Source organism: Symphalangus syndactylus, chromosome 4, assembly GCF_028878055.3.
Source record: "Symphalangus syndactylus isolate Jambi chromosome 4, NHGRI_mSymSyn1-v2.1_pri, whole genome shotgun sequence".
Classification (NCBI taxonomy): Eukaryota; Metazoa; Chordata; class Mammalia; order Primates; family Hylobatidae; genus Symphalangus; species Symphalangus syndactylus.
This window is the reverse complement of record NC_072426.2, coordinates 157,196,671-157,213,359: the sequence shown is the minus strand read 5'-3', so window position 1 is coordinate 157,213,359 and position 16,689 is coordinate 157,196,671. Positions and strand designations below refer to the sequence as shown.

General features: G+C 41.5%; 1 long non-coding RNA gene across 1 annotated transcript in view; it reads right to left on the bottom strand.

Annotated features, from left to right (window-relative positions):
• Positions 1 to 15,637, bottom strand: part of LOC134736389 (uncharacterized) — a 57,598-nt gene extending 41,961 nt beyond the window's left edge. Inside the window, exon 1 of the long non-coding RNA XR_010120391.1 lies at positions 15,314 to 15,637. This is a non-coding gene — a long non-coding RNA (uncharacterized lncRNA). The remainder of the gene's footprint in view (positions 1 to 15,313) is intronic.
• Between the last annotated feature and the right edge of the window lie 1,052 nt (positions 15,638 to 16,689).

Below are 16,689 nucleotides of genomic sequence, written 5' to 3'. Positions count from 1 at the left end.
GCTCACCAAGCAATCTACTGATCGTGCATTTAAATTCTCAGGTGAAATTCTAACTGGAAAATGGGATGGGGTATGAGCATTTTGATCCCCTGGAAAGGGCTAAATATTTGGGAAGCAGTGAAAAATGTTAACTGTGAAATATCTTCAGAATCAGTATCCAGAAATCTCCCATTTTTCCCCATTCTTGTTTCTTTTCACACCCATTCAGAACTCCTGTTGACTTTAAACCAACTCGGAGCCTTGGGAAGCAATTTGTCGGAAGATGAAAATCGACAACAAGCCGGGCGCCGTGGCTCACGCTTGTAATCCCAGCACTTTGGGAGGCTCAGGCGGGCGGATCACGAGGTCAGGAGATCGAGACCACAGTGAAAGCCCGTCTCTACTAAAAATACAAAAAAAATTAGCAGGGCGTGGTGGCAGGCGCCTGTAGTCCCAGCTACTCGGAGAGGCTGAGGCAGGAGAATGGCGTGAACCCAGGAGGCGGAGCTTGCAGTGAGCCGAGATTGCGCCACTGCACTCCAGCCTGGGCAACAGAGCGAGACTCTGTCTCAAAAAAAAAAGAAAATCGACAACAAAATAGGACTTTAGGTCCAAACAATTCTCCTTTAAACACTTTGTGCATGTGATTATCTGCTTTGCCTCCCCCCACATCATCTTTCTTAATTAAATTTAAAATCATGGTTTCTGTTCAGTTTTCAAAAATTGCATAAAATAAACAATGCAGCAGACATGGCTGTATATTAGCTTTAGCTGCCCTGCTGCTTGTGAGAACTGGCCCGTTGTCTTCCACGGTGTAGCTTTCCATCTATAGTATTCTTTCGGGCATCACATTAGAAATTGCAAGCAGAATGTGCATCACCATCCATATAGGTGAAGTGTAACATTTAGAAACTTACTACTCGGTCCCTGCAGTGAGAGAGCAATATTAATTACCTTGTTCCTGGCATGGAAAATGATGAAAATGACCTGCACAATGACGATGTCAAACTGTCTTTTTTAATCTGACACCTGGACTGGAAATGCTAGGAATCTATGACACTTACAATTAAATACCTAAGATTATTAAACACAAGTTCAGACAAGGCTAATTTAGAAATTATTATCAAGACTCACTGAGGAACATTAATAATTTGGGAGAAAATAAAAGCTTAAAATGGCAAAGAGCCCCACAGAGGGACCAAGTACATGGTTTCCCCTTTTAGGAACTGAACTGAAAGTCAACGACATTTGCTTTCTTCAGAATAAAATCACATTAATTAAAAGATGTGTGTGATTAAGAAGAATCTTTGGTATTGAGGTGTTTCCAGAGAAGAGCTGCCGTTTCAGTGGAGGAAAAGGGGAAAATTTTAAATTCTGGATCTCTCTTCTCCTCTTATGTTTTGATAAAGAACAAGGAGGTTACCTCTAACATTTTGTGTTAAACTCAGCTCATTGCTTGACGCCATATTGGCATTTATTCCCACGTAGAATAACATTGAGACAGGAAGTAGTAAAAGATACAAGTACCAGACTATGAGAAAACCAGGATCTGTCTTAAGATATTCTCAAACTCTCAAGAGGCTTCAAGTACATCCCAAGTCATCCTTCTTTAAATTAAAAAAAAAGAAAGAAAAATCCAGAAAAGTACTTTTTATATCAAGTTATTTTCTCAATATCTTAACTGGACAAGAGAAAATTCCCAACTGATTTCAAATGAATTGTCCATGTCTATTTGAAATATTAGAATCCAAAATATGAATAACTAAGGTATTTTTGAACAAGGTATTTTAAACCAAAGTTATGGGAGTGAGAAGCAATATTAACAGAAGAACAGGCTGGGCGCAGTGGCTCACGCCTGTAATCCCAGCCCTTTGGGAGGCCGAGGCGGGCGGATCACGACATCAGGAGATCGAGACCACGGTGAAACCCCGTCTCTACTAAAAAAAAATACAAAAAATTAGCCAGGCAAGGTGGTGGGTGCCTGTAGTCCCAGCTACTCAGGAGGCTGAGGCAGGAGAATGGCTTGAACCCGGGAGGTAGAGCTTGCAGTGAGCTGAGATCGCGCCACTGCACTCCAGCCTGGGCAACAGAGCGAGACTCTGTCTCAAAAAAAAAAAAAAAGAAAAGAAAAGAAAAGAAAAGAAAAGAAAAGAAAAGAAAAGAAACAGAAGAACATAACACGCAGGTATAATGAGAAACTAAAACCTGGCCAAAATCTGATACATTTCCTTAAAAAGAAAAAACCACTCTGTGTGTTAAATCAGAAAGTTGAGTTTTCAGTTCAGTCACTCATGTTTGGACAATGGCAAGTTCAGGCCCATTAGGAAGGAGGGCGTGGTGCTGAAGGGAAGGTTGGCGGAGGGAGGATTAACCATGTAACTGCTTGGCATCCGTGAACAAATGACGGCTCCATAAAGGCCTGGGAAAACAGACAACAGACTGAGGGAGGGACCTGTGAAGAGCCAGCCTTGGTTTTGAGAGTTTTACATGCAAAAAAGAAAGGAACTGGACCCGCCTGCTCCATAGAGAGGGCTCCTCCCTTCCTAGGAGGGGAACCCTGACTTGGGATACAGGACACACAGAGCTTGGAGTGCTGGCAGGCAGGCTACTCCCCCATGATAACTCAATTAAAATGGATTTGCTTCTTGTTTTTGAGATTCCTGTGACCCCTTTAAAGGCACAGCCTCCCAATGATACCTCAGATTACCAGCACCAATACAATACGTGCAGAGGATGCCTCGGGCACAGCTGCAAAGCAGGCAACCTTCACTTTCTTGGGTGGCCCCAGCTTTCTCTCCCTAAGATTTTTCGTGGTGTTTCTTTCCTCTCTACTTCTGAATATGCTGAGCTCTGCATGTGACCCTGGGAATTGTGATGGAGAGCCCTCCTGCGGCTGTATGTGATATGCACCTGTCCTCATATAGTACTACTCTGGTGCTGTGGTATAGGCCTGTTCATCTTGTGCTGGCCTCAAGGCCCTTCACTGCATAGCAGGGCGGAGAGCTCAACTGGAGGAAGTGATTTGGTGGAGGTCAGCCATCAAGGGAAGCTCATCTCTCAAATTTAAAGCTGGAATTTGGAAGGAGCGCCTCAGAGAGAAAGAGAGTCTCTAGGCCTTGACCTTAATGGGCGAGTATCCATCTATCTGAGGACAAGCCAACGGCTGGGACTTGGGAACTCAGGAGCTCAGACAGGGTGGCCTCATTTATGGCAGGCCTTTGGAGCTGGAAAGTAATTAGCTCAGCCTTTGAAAGCAGGGCTGTTTGAATGCTCATGTATGCTAGGTTTTATTTTCCATCTGGTCCACCTGTTAGGGCAGTGTTGAGAGCCTCGGTCCATCCAAGCTAGATTAAAGGGAGTGTGACAGCAACGGCATCCGGGCTTGAGCAAGAACCTTCAAGTGTGTGCAGCACATCTCTGGGGCCGGGAACAGCAGCAGAGCTAAGTGAAGTAAAAGAACCCTAGAAGAAGTCGAAACCCTTGTGAACAGAGCTCAGCTCTCCCTTTTGGCAACAAGGTTCTCTTTCAGCTTCTAAACTTTGATTCTGGATTTGGGATTCTGATTCTTGGTTCTTGATTTTGTTTTATTAAGAAAGTGGTGACTCTTACACTCCAGGCTCTTTCCCTTTACCTCCTTATAAAACTTGCTCCTAAGGGGGGAAACCCCATATCTATTTAATCAGCAAACACGTACTAAAGGCTTCCTGGGTACTGGGCTGCAGGTGATGCTCTGGAGGCTGCACTGTGCCCGACCCCTGCCCTCAGGGAGCTGACAGCCTATTGGTCAGTGCTCATCCCCCAGCTATTTTCATTCTAAGACTGTGAATGAAAACGTTTTATTCTACATCAAAGGAATAGCTGATGTCACCAGCAGCTGGGGCCAGTTTTCTGGGCCCTCAGATCTGTGCAAGGCCCATTTGGGACATGGATGCCAGCTGACCATATTCTCTCTCATTGCTCTACAGAACTGATGGCACTATGGTACCTAGCACACTACCAGCTGGCTCCATCAGTTTACCCATCTGTCTCCCTGCCCCACCTGCCAGACCCATGACTGCACCAAGTTAAATCTCCTAGCAGCGGGTTTAACAATATCTTGCCCTCTAACAAATTTAAATAGACACGAGATACACAACAGATTCAGGGTAATAGGCTATATTAAGTTACAATGGCTTTCCTAGCCTTTGGTGAGAGGACTGTGCCAGTAAATCTTGATTCTAAAAGAAGAGTTTAAAAGTCAGCATCTCCCAGCACTCCCTCTGAAAGGCAACACTCAGACCAGAAGAAAGAGAAAAGGCAGAACATAAAAATAAAGAAAACACAAAGGTATCACCACAGACACACACTGAAAAACAGGATATGTCATCCTCAAGTGAGGAGAATCTAAACCTCCGAGCCTGCTGTGGGCACCTTTGCCACCTTTATCCTATAGTCAGTGCCCAGGATAAGATAAAAATTTCAGTGCTTAGTCACAATAGCAAAGACATCAAAGACATGGAATCAACCTAAATGCCCATCAATGATAGACTGGATAAAGAAAATGTGGTACATATACACCGTGGAATACTATGCAGCCATGAAAAAGAATGAGATCACGTCCTTATGCAGGGACATGGATGAAGTTGGACCACGTCAAACCCTGTGATGCTTTTCTATGTCACTCAGGATAAAAGCCAAGGCCCCAAACAGCCTACAAGGCCGGCCTCCTTTGGGTCCTGAGGGGTCTCAGGTTCCCTTACCCCCTCTTGTACCAGCCATGTGGGCCTCCCTGCTGTTTTTCCACAAGCTGGGCATGCTCCTGCCTTAGTGATTCCCTCTGCTGGGAATCCTCTTCCCCTAGACAGAGCAGGTCCACATCTAGCCTTCTCCACAAGGTTGACCCCGACCACCCCACTGCATGCTGTGACCTTCCCTACCCCTTCTCTGGGATTCCACATCTGCCGAACCCTGGTCTGCTTTCCTTCCTTGAGTAGCCCACGCCGCCATCCAGCGTGTGTCCACTTCTTGGGCTCACTGCTCCAGGCTGGCTCCCTGGGCAGGGAAGTTCTCCTCACCAACTCCTCCCTTTCACCAGACTGCGTCCTCCACACAGCACTCAATAAACACCTGCCGAATGCGGAGTACCAGAGTGAATGGAAGTATAAAATTCTTTTCAAATGGCAGGTGGATCACTTGAGCCCAGGAGTGCGAGACCAGCCTGGCCAACATGGCGAAACGCCGTCTCTACTAAAAATATAAAAATTAGCTGGGTGTGGTGATTCACACCTGTAGTCGCAGCTACTTGGGAGGCTGAGGCAGGAGAATTGCTTGAGCCTGGGAGATGGAGGCTGCAGTGAGTCAAGATCACACACCACTGCACTCCAGCCTGGATGACAGAGTGAGACCCTGTTTAAAAAAAAAAAAAGTTGTACATCTAAAGGTGCTATTTAATATAGGACATAGAGGAATGTGGACATGTTTGTGCCACAGTGGTGCTTCTAACAGTAAGAAGGCCCCGTCTCCTCAGATATCCGTTCTCATGGTTTCCTCTAGCTGGTTCTTCCTACACTCTTACAAATCCCAATGAACTGCTTCATCTTCTCATTTCTAAGATGACCTATTCATCTTCTTCCTGTTTCCCCACCCTAGTAACTCCAAGGTTTTTCTCTCTTCCTAGGACTAGGTATTTTCTGGACCATTTCTAAAAGATAAAGTTTCCACAAAAAATTCCTTCTGGAGTCAGACAATCTGGGTTTGTATCCTGGTTCCACTTTCCTTATCTTTACAATGAAGATTATAATAGTAACTATCCCACGTGGCTGTGTGAGGATGAAAGGAATAAATTGATGCAAATTCCCTAGAACAGCACCTGGCATATATAGAAAGAACTTTCTGTGTTGGCTATTTTTATTCTCAGTATTACTGAATCATGAAGAAAATCATCTAATGTAGACATACACTGTGCTACTTTAACTTGGTTTTAAATGGGATTGATCAACATAACCGAAAGTAAAGCAAAACAAAAATAAAAATTCTATCTGCATCACACAAAATATCTGGACAGGTCTTCACCAAATTTGGAGTTATCTGACTTTCATATAGAATTAGTGGCATGGTCAAAACTCACTTTGGAAAAGTGCCAAAGGAAATTTCAACAGGATGGGTAGTCATTGTCCAGAACAGCCCAAACTCGAGTATATAAGACTCATAGAACCAAAAATGGAGAGAAGTGTTCTGCAAATATTGAGATGCGATGGACGGAGAAAACCTGAGTCATTTTGGACATGAGGCCTAAACTGCAAGTCGCAAGGGCAAACACTCCTACCTGCCCTTGCTGAGTTGCTCTCAAGCAATGTGCCACATGAGCAACTACATGCAGGCTGGCCCAGGTGAGAGACAGAGGGTAGTTTATTTAATAATTGCTCATGCTGGCCGGGCACAGTGGCTCATGCCTGTAATCCCAGCACTTTGGGAAGCTGAGGCAGGTGGATCACCTGAGGTCAGGGGTTCGAGATCAGCCTGGTCAACATGGTGAAACCCCATCTCTACTAAAAATACAAAAATTAGCCAGGTGTGGTGGCGGGCGTTTGTAGTCCCAGCTACTCGAGAGACTGAGGCAGGAGAATCGCTTGAACCTGGGAGGTGGAGGTTGCAGTGAGCTGAGATCATGCCACTGCACTCCAGCTGGGCAACAGAGTGAGACTCCATCTCAAAATAATAAAATAATAATAATAATAATAATAATGTGTTCATGCTTTTCCAAAGCAACTCTAAGGAGATCATTTATCAGGTTAAAACAAATCAGCCCCTTTAGAGAAAAAATGTTAAATTTTCACTAAGATCAAGTCTCAGGAAACATGCTGAAAACTCATGAAAGTCATGAGTTTTGGGATTTAAGGTCAACCCACAAGTAGGGGAGAGATGTATAACAGGATTTAAAAATGATAAGTGACCTTAGAAACGATCATTTTGCAGTTGAGAAAAATTAATAAATTGAAAGGTTAAGTCCGTAGCAAAAAGAGAAAATCTTCTCCCTCTTGAGACACCATCAAAACGTAAGGATCATGTAAGATTAAAAAATATATTAATCTACAATGTCAAAGAGACTAGAGAGTAGCTATCTGCCGATGAGTGATTTCAACAAAAATTTCAACAATAAGGCAGAAAGCCAGTGGAACAGTGAGGAATGACATATATAAGGTGGAGGAGGAGGCAGCATAGTGCTCACTGCGGGTATCTGGATCACAAGGAATCAATGTCCCTGGCCTATTACACAGAATGCTGTTACCTAAGCATTTGTGCTTCTGAAGCTAACAAATAAAAGGTTTCACTTTTGGAAATTAAGTATCCACCCACTATCCCCTGCGCCCCAAAAGACCTTCACATTCTGGGTTTTGATGAATTCCCAGCATAACAACTGCCTTCCCGCCTGATCATCCTAAAACACAACTCTACCCAAACATACAAAAACATACAAAGCTCCTGATCTAATTTTAGAATCTTCTTCTTCTTCTTCATTTTTTTTTTTTTAATAGATGGGTCTTTCCATGTCACCCAGGCTGGTCTCAAACTCCTGGGCTCAAGCAATCCACCCACCTCGGCCTCCCAAAGTGTTGGGATTGCAGGTGTGAACCACCATGCTTGGCTGAACCTTACTCTTAAATATGAATGAGCAACCTAGGACCAATAAAAAATATAAAAAAGAGAATTCATGATAAGCAGACAGGAAACATGATCTCAAAAGGAAGGGTTAATATAGGAAGCAGGAAAGAATTAAAACACAAAAACTATGATATTCTCAAAGAAATTAAAGAAGATATTGCATGTATAAAATGGAATCAGGATGTTTCCACCAAGGAATGGGTAGGAAACAAAATAAAAGGCCTCATAAAAATATGAGGGCCAAGATGAAATAAATTCAATAGGGTAATTGGAAAGAGTCAAGGAAACCTAAAAAATAAAACTGAATAACAAAGAGATGGTATGAGAAAGACAAAAAGAAACTCAGAGAAATATTACCCAAGGCAGCATATACGATACCTGAGGCAGATGGTGGATACGAAGAACAAAGATTCTAGTTCTTTGTAGATTTTTTTTAACGGAAACAATCAATTACCAAAGGATAAATAAAAATTTCTGGAGTAAAAAGCATCCAGGCATAAACATTTTAAAAGCTCACTATATTTCATGCATAATTTATAAAAAGATACCTACACCTATGGAGAATTCTCAGTTTTGAGGAAAATGGCAGCCAATTCCACATCTCCTCCCATATCCTCCCAGAAAAACACAATGCAACAAAACCAAAACATAAAATTAACAAAGAAAGCGAATACACCACTAGTACTCATGCTTTCAGTATTATAAAGAGGCAGACAATCCCACGACCTTCAAATTACTTGTAAAGAGATTTTTAAAAACTCCAACAAAGCCCTGACTACCCGCCTGCCACTGCAAGCCTGTGGGTATGGCAAACAGGAGAGGAGAGGCTTAAAAGTCTGTGAAAAACAGTAGGTGGTAGTAAAGAATTTAGATGAAGTACAGATAAGATCACTCCCAGAGAGAGAAAGTGAAATGTCAAGATACTAAACTGAGATCACAATTGGATAGTTCTCAGCTCTCGCTACAGAGAATTGGCCTGAAAAGAGCAGAATCAGAGCAGGACAGCTTCCAGGGTATAATCAAATACATGAGGAAGTGAAGGAAATAAATAATAAGATACCATGCGGTAATGAAACATAAGAAATATCAACACTTCTCCCTAGCCTGACCTACCACCACCAACTTCATCTCTAAAAGAAACTACACAGCAGAGATGAGAACTGACAGGAGAGAGTGATGGTAAACTACAATATCTGCCCATGAAATGAATAGGAATAGGAAAAGGCAACCACATTCATATAAAAGTATAAGACAGAACAAGTTCTCTAAGGCTCTTCTGTTTATAAAAAATGTCCTCCAAAAATCTAAATATGAAGCTAAAGAAAATTATAACATAACACTCCAAACAGAACTAAATATCCTCAGACAAGCATCTGGGATATTAAAATCAACCCAGTTAAGAAATATAAAAGCTAAACAGAGAAATAGCCAAAACAAACCAACAAAAAACCCAGAAGAAATAAAATAAGGATTTATCCCAGGAAAAATAGCAAGACAGTATTACATCAGAACTGAAAACTGAATTTCAGTGTGTCAAGGTGAGAATATATTCAAAGGAAAAAAAGAAATATATTCAAAGGATAAAAAGAATATATTCAAAGGATAACCAAATAAAAAACACTGAAGAAGAGCAAGAAAAAGCCAAGAGAATGAAAGCAAGATAAAGAAAAAAACAAAAACAAAAAAAAGTTTAAGAAAAAGTGATTGAAATGGAAGAGAGGCAAAGCAGGTATAACATATATATAATTGGGTATCAATGCAAAAGAAAATCAAAAGAATGAAACAGAACTAATATTTAAAACGATAATCCAAGAAAAATGTCCAGAAATACAAGAAGAATTGAATCTACACATTTAAAAAGTCCACCTGGTACTAGGAAAAATTGACACGGAATGATCCACTCTAAAATATATCCTAGTAAAATGATAATATCTGATTTTAAAGATAAGGAAAATATTCTCAGGGCCTCTAAGCAAAAAGATAAAGTAACTGAAAATGCAAGAGAACTAGACTGGCATCAGACTTCCACAACACAAGACAAGGCAACTATGGTGCAGGATTTTCAAGAAATGTAAAGAAAGTTAAAAAAAAAAAAAAAAAAAAAGGACATTATATCTAGACAAGTTGTCTTTCAGGTAAAAGCAAGAGAAAAAGTTTTAAAAGTGCCAGGGGTCAGGGAATGCTATATACATGTGCCCTTTCTGATGAATCTATTAGAAGATGAACTTCGTCCAACCAAAAACTGATGGGGATTTCAATAAATGGCTTAAGTCAACTATTACAAGAAAAATATTTTTAAATTGACTTATAAACAAAATCTAACACTTTGATGTAAAAAAGAGATATACCTGAACACAGTGACTTGAAAGGCTAAAAATAAAGAGATCCATTCCTCACATACTACATAAGAATAAAATCCAAATAGCAGAGATCCAAAGGTAAAAAATATATATATATAACTCTAGAAGTATCTTAGGAAAATATGAGTAAATTCGTCCATAACCTGGTTTTTGGGAGAAACTCTCTAAACTTGCACTGAGAAAAAGATTGATAAATTTGACTACATAAAAAGAAAATACTTTTAAATGACAAAAAATAAGCAAAGATAAATGACAATCTAGGAAAGAATATTTGCAATATTTATCGCAGTTAAAGAGCCAATATTTTAAAGGAACAAATAACTTTTTTAAATTGAGGGAGAAAGATCAGAATCATATAGAAAATGTGCAGAAGACATGAATAGGCAATTCATAAAATGATTAAACATGACTCAAACATATGAAAAGATGTACTCTGTTGGCAAACCTATGAAGAAACAGGCATTTTTCACACACCGCTGTTGGGAATGCAAAATGATACAATTCCTATGAAGGGAATTGCGAAAGCTGGAAATATCTAACTAAACTACATATTCATTCACCCTTCAACTCAGAGAATTTACCCTGAAAATATACTTCCAACAATATGAAAATATGTATGCACAAAGTTATTCATTGGGATAGTATTTGTGATTGGAAACACTGGGAACTACCTAAGTGTCCAAATAAAGGAGATCAGATGAATGAACCATGAGGGGCAGATGGATATCATATGTCTCTAAACGAGATGCCCTAAGGAGGGCACATCACCTATGTAGCATTCCAGTCAAGAATGTGTCATGAATCTAACCATGAGGAAGCATCGGACAAAGCCAAAATGAGGAATGCTCCACTAAAAAAAGGAGGAGGGGGCTGCATTCTTCAGAATATGTAGATGTGATTAAACACACACACACACACACACACACACACACACACACAAAAGACTGTGGAAACAGTCCAGATTGTAGAAGGCTAAAGACACACAGCAAATACACAGACTATGTGACTCTAGACTAGACACTACGCTAAGGGAGAAAACATGCTATAAAGAGCATTATTGGATCAACTGACACAATTGGAAAATGGGTGGTTAGCTTAGATAAAAAATATTTTTCCAATGTTAAATTTACTAAAGTTGAAAATATACTCTCCTTTGTCTTAGAAAATACACAACAAAGTATTCAGGGACAAAGGGCCATTATGTATCTAATTTACCTTCAAATGGTTCAGAAAAAGTTGGGTGTGTCTGTGAATGGAAAGACGGAGACGGAGGGAGACAGGCAGAGAGAGACAAACAGAGAGGGACAGAGAGAGAGAAACAGAGAGAGAGAGAGAGAGAAGCAAGGCCAAGTGTTAGCCACAGGTGAATCTGGGCAAAGTGCACATGGGTGTTCTTTTTACTCATCTTATTCTTATAGCTTTTTCGTAAGTTTGAAATTATTTTTTAAAAAGATTAAAATGTTTGTAAAACTCTTCCAACAAACAACAAAAAATTCTAAACATATGTATTACAAAAAAGTTTACTCATAAAAGTTTCCTTAAAAGTGAACAAAAATCAACCTGGACTAGTAAAGTAGACTTAGACTTTTTTTTTCTGCCATACTATGTACCAGAAGAAATAAAATAATAATTATAGAAGTTGAAGTAATATACTTATAATTTTTATCCTGTTATTTTTCTTTTGTGAAGGCATCAGAAAAACGGTCTAGTACATACAAAGGCTCAGAAAATATCATCTATGTTTCTTTCTTAAAAAATTATTTGAAGAAGCATTCCAATAGACTTGAAAAAGAATTATAATTCCAGTTCTAGTATCAATGAATGGTGCATACAAGAACTGACCATTGTCATTATAACCAATTAAGATAGTGTTAAATCTCAAAAAAATCCTTCCACATAAGTGGATGCAAATGAAATTTAGATTTCTCAGAGATAGAGAAGACACATGATGTAAAAAAATGTAAAAAACAACAAACTGGATTTTAATTAACAAAGTCTGGACAACCAGTAAAGGAAGAAATGTTGTAATAGATTGGGAAATATAAGTGAGTTAAATTATTCATTTCCTATTTTGGGGAAATCAGAAGATAATACATAATCTCGACCTTGATGATTTGTGAAAAATACAGAAAAACTTAAAGTGTAATAAAATGACAAAATTTCTGTGCTGTGAACAGCTGCTGGCTTGAAGTGAGAACTGGGCCAGAAGTTTGACCTCCAAGCCCAAATTCCCTCTTCTTGAAAATGGGAGGATGCCAGCCATCTTATGTTGTCCTTATAACGTGACCAAAATGATGAAAAGTGGTGAGATGTGGAAGGTATCTCTCTGCCAGTACTGAGCTCACGGCAGGGACTCCATGTCCATTCCATGTGTGGGAAGGGACAGTGGATGATGGGAATGGAACAAATGGAGCCAGCAATGCTCTTTCTAGCATGTTTTTCTTCCGCAGCATAGTTCTTATGCTGCTCAGAGTTGCAGACCAATAGATGTTGTTGCTAGAACCTCATGACTCTAGAGTCAGTGCTATGAACAAGCAGTGCTCGAAGGACCTAGAGCACATCAGGAGACTGTCTGGAACCTACTGCAAGCTTCCACAGGAGCATCAAAGGTGAAAGACCTTCAAAAACAAAGGAAAACCTGACTCAAAGATGGGCAAAGGACTTGAATAGACTTCTTCTAAGAAGATATACAAATGGCCAATAAGCACAGGAAAAGACACTCCAAATCACCCATCATTAGGGAAACGCAAATCAACCATGAGATACCACCTCACACCCACTGGTATGGTTACCACCACCACCACCACCAACAACAACAACAACAAAAAACAAAACAAAACAAAAGTACAAGTTTGGCCAAGGATGTGGGGAAGTTGGAATCCTTGTTCACTGGTGGTGGCAATGTAAAATGGTACAGTCACTGCGGAAACAGTATGATTTCCCCTCGAAAAATTAAAAATATACCATATGATCTAGCAATTCCACTTCTGGATATATGCTCGAAAGAACTGAAAGCAGCGTCTTGAAGAGAGATTGGCACACCCATGTTCATAGCAGCATTATTCACAATAGCTAAAATGGGGAAGCAACACAAGTGTCCATTGATAGACGAATGGGTAAACATACTGTATGTATATAGTATATACATACAATATAATATTATTCAGACTTCAAAAGGAGGGACATTCTTACACATGCTACAACATGGGTGAACTGTGAGGACATTATGCTAAGTGAAATACACCAGTTGCAAAAGGAAAATACTAAACTGCATGATTCCATTCATATGAAGTATTTGCAGTAGTTAAATTCATAGACACAGAAAGTAGCATGCTGGTCTACTTTGCCAGGAGCTGGGAGGAGTGGAGAAGGGTGAGTTATTTTTTAATAAGCATAGAGTTTCAGTTTTGCAGGATGAAAAGAGCTCTGGAAATGGATGGCAGAACGGCACACTTAAAAATGGTTAGGATAGTAAATTTTATGTTATGTGTACCTTACACATACACAAAAATTCCTTAAAGAAAGTGAAAGACCTTAAAATTTATGAGTAAAACTATGCCTCCAACAAATACATCTTCTCCTTCTCAGAGTAACAGTTCCTGGCTTGCCACCAGATCCTGGTGGAGATGACTGACCAGGTGACATCAGATGACCAGACACCCAATACTCATCATTCATGAACTGAGTGTTATAAGATCTACTTGGTCATAAAGTTGGAAATTCCAAGAGGTGCTCCACCATTAGGGACAGATGGTATCTACAGCTCACAGAGGCATAAATAAATCATATGTGATCAGGAGCCCGGGATGCTGCCCCAGCCACACTGACAACATGCCCTCCACCTCTACCCATGGCCTCATGGTAAATTCCTGATGACCTATTGACAAAAGAGGAAAACAACTGAAGCCAAATGTACTGTAATTTTGGCTCTGTACCATATGCCAGAACCAGCCCCAAGCAGAGTATTGAAGTCATTATAGCCCCACTTCATGGTAACCCTGAACATGGGGGAGGAAAATCCTCCCATGGGGGCAGTACTTTGCCTGTAGAATAGATGGTCTGGACATTGATTCGCGGAGTAGCTAACGGTTGGCCATATGGTCAGGGACAATGTTATAGTTTTTTAAAAGGCCATATATAATTAGTTTATTAAAATGTATATATGTACAACTGAAACTACATACGGCTTAACATTAACACTATGGGTGGTTTTAAAATTTTTCCGTTATATTTTCCTAGTTTTTTTTTTCCCGATGGTTGTGTATTATTCTTATAAACAGGAAAAAAGTTAACTTTGTTTTTAAAAGAAACTTCCTTATGGCTGTGCATCACAGGAACCCACTCAGCACACTCTGTGGAGTTTATTTTGCTCTGAAGTCTGCCTTCTGTAAGCAACACTGTGGTCAGTCTGTGGATACATTCCATTATGGCTCCGTATGAGCTTGGTTTGGCATGCTACATGCCAAAGACAGTAGAATCACAATGTTTATAACTGATACAGTCATACAAATAGGATACAAAATGCAGGGCTTTCTGTTGATGTGAAAGTACACGAGGCAGCGTGGCATCTCCCGCCATTCAGGTTGTGGCATGAGCCTGGCTAGTGTGTAATTCCTAACTCTGCTGTTCACCAACCATTTGACTTTTGACATCACAACCGACCTCCAAGCCCAGATTCCCTCTTCTTGAAAAGGGAAGGATGCCAACCATCTTATGTTGTTCTTATAAAGTGGCCAAAATGATTACAAGCAGTGAGATATGGAAGGCATCTCTCTACCAGTACAGAGCTCACGGCGGGGACTCAATGTCGATTCCAGGCATGGGACGGGACAGCGAATGATGGGAATGGAACAAGGAGATGGCGCAGTTTTTTCCCAGCTCTGAACAGCTGCTTAGAAAAGGACTCAAAAGTCTCAATTGACTTTCTGCCCCAGTAGACCAGGATCAAATAGGTTATGAGCAAAAGGTGGCTGGTTGGAAGAGAGGGCTATCAGTGCTTTGGGAAACGGAAGTGGGAAGATCACTTGGGGCCAGGTGTTCAAGACCAGCCTGGGCAACATAGGGAGACTCCATCTCTACAAAATTAAAAAAGAAAGAAAAGAAGAGAGAGATATGAGGAGTCTTCGTAAACTCCTCCCTTCTCCCTCAGGGCCCCGATAATTCAGTGGGATTAAACCCAATATGGGTCGGAGCGACTCCCCAGGTGCGTCTAACACCCCCACCCGCAGAGGGGAAGTCACGGAAGAGGAGGGCAGCGTTTACAGTTTTGAGGAGCCAAGCGCACCGCAGCAAAGCCACACAGGAGGAGCCCTTGCTGTTCTCTCTGTTCTCACCTTTTACTTGGGAAATAATTTGAGAAAGATCAGCTCCAGCGTGTCCCAGGTGGACCACGGCTGGAGAGCCAGGAGACAGCATTGCAGTTACAAAAAAGCAGTTTCTACACTCCAGCGCTGCAGGAAGCGCACGGCTTCTCTCTCCCTCCCGCCTAGGTTCTTAGTCTTGTAGAATCCGATGCTACAGGGGCACAGCCAGCTCCCAGGGCTCACCAAGAGCAGATTGCGCGCGGCTCCTCCCAGCCCCGCGGGGTTTGGTGAGGTCTGTGGACAGCCCGAAAGCGCAGTGGAGGGAGAGCTTACTTACCACCCACACGCCGCTGCACACACGCTTCCGCTTCCGTTCGATTCGCGTCTGCGGCCTGGGCTGCCCTCATTGGCTTCCTACCACGAGTAGGGACCAGGTGCTCTCATGAATCTGAGGGCCCTCAGCTGTGAAATCACGCGGATGAACTCATTCAAAGGTCACTAACCCTAATCTATGAAACGTACCTAGCACAGTACTGGAGAAATAAGGGAAGGTCATTTAGAGTTAAGGTCACTTTCCCTTAGGCAGTTAGAAAGTTTCTGGAGTTTTCTAGGGTGCTCTGTTAGCTTTCCCTGTGATTTTCAGACAAGGAGGAAGAAACCGCATAGGAAGCTCTTGTCTCCAAAACAGAACTGCAGGAGGCTCATCCAAGGGGAAGGCCAGAGGCAGCCAAGGGGACACTGCTGAGGTGCCCTCATGCCACCGTCCCCTCCACGTTTCTACGTGCTGTCCAAGCTTGTGACATCTGAAATATTTCTAACCAACCAAAGTATTTTAACACCAGCTGTAGTTACTGAAATGTGGGCAGGTTTTTTCATAAAGGGAGGTTCTGAGTCAACCTTCAACTCCCCTGGATCCTTTAGAAAAGAAAGAAAAGGTGGGGTGGGCTTGGGGGATGAGAGAGACAGGGAGAAAGCAAAGAGGAGGGAGAGAGGAAAGAAAGAGAGAGAAAGGCAGCGCTCCCTTCCTTCCTGCTGGTTTCCCTGATGTAATCTATTATGTCTGGGAATGACAGGCTTGAAGAAACATCTGGGACCCACCATGTGCCTTCTGCTATGCCAGAGAAGAGATGATTTCTGGATATTCATCTAACATGGGAGCACTCTCTAAGCCTACCAAGGGGAGCAAGCAGGCTTTTCTCATTTATTGTGCCAGATGAGAGAATTCAGAGATTCGAGAGAAAGTTTTCATTGCAATGTCAAGGTGGGAGTCCTCAGGATACCCCCCACCCTGAGAAGCGCAAGCCCCATCTGCTCTGGGAAGATTCGGGCTGTGGAAAACAAGCTCACTTTTTTTTTGTTTTGTGCATACACTGGAATGAATAGAACATTTCAAGGACTTTTGAGAC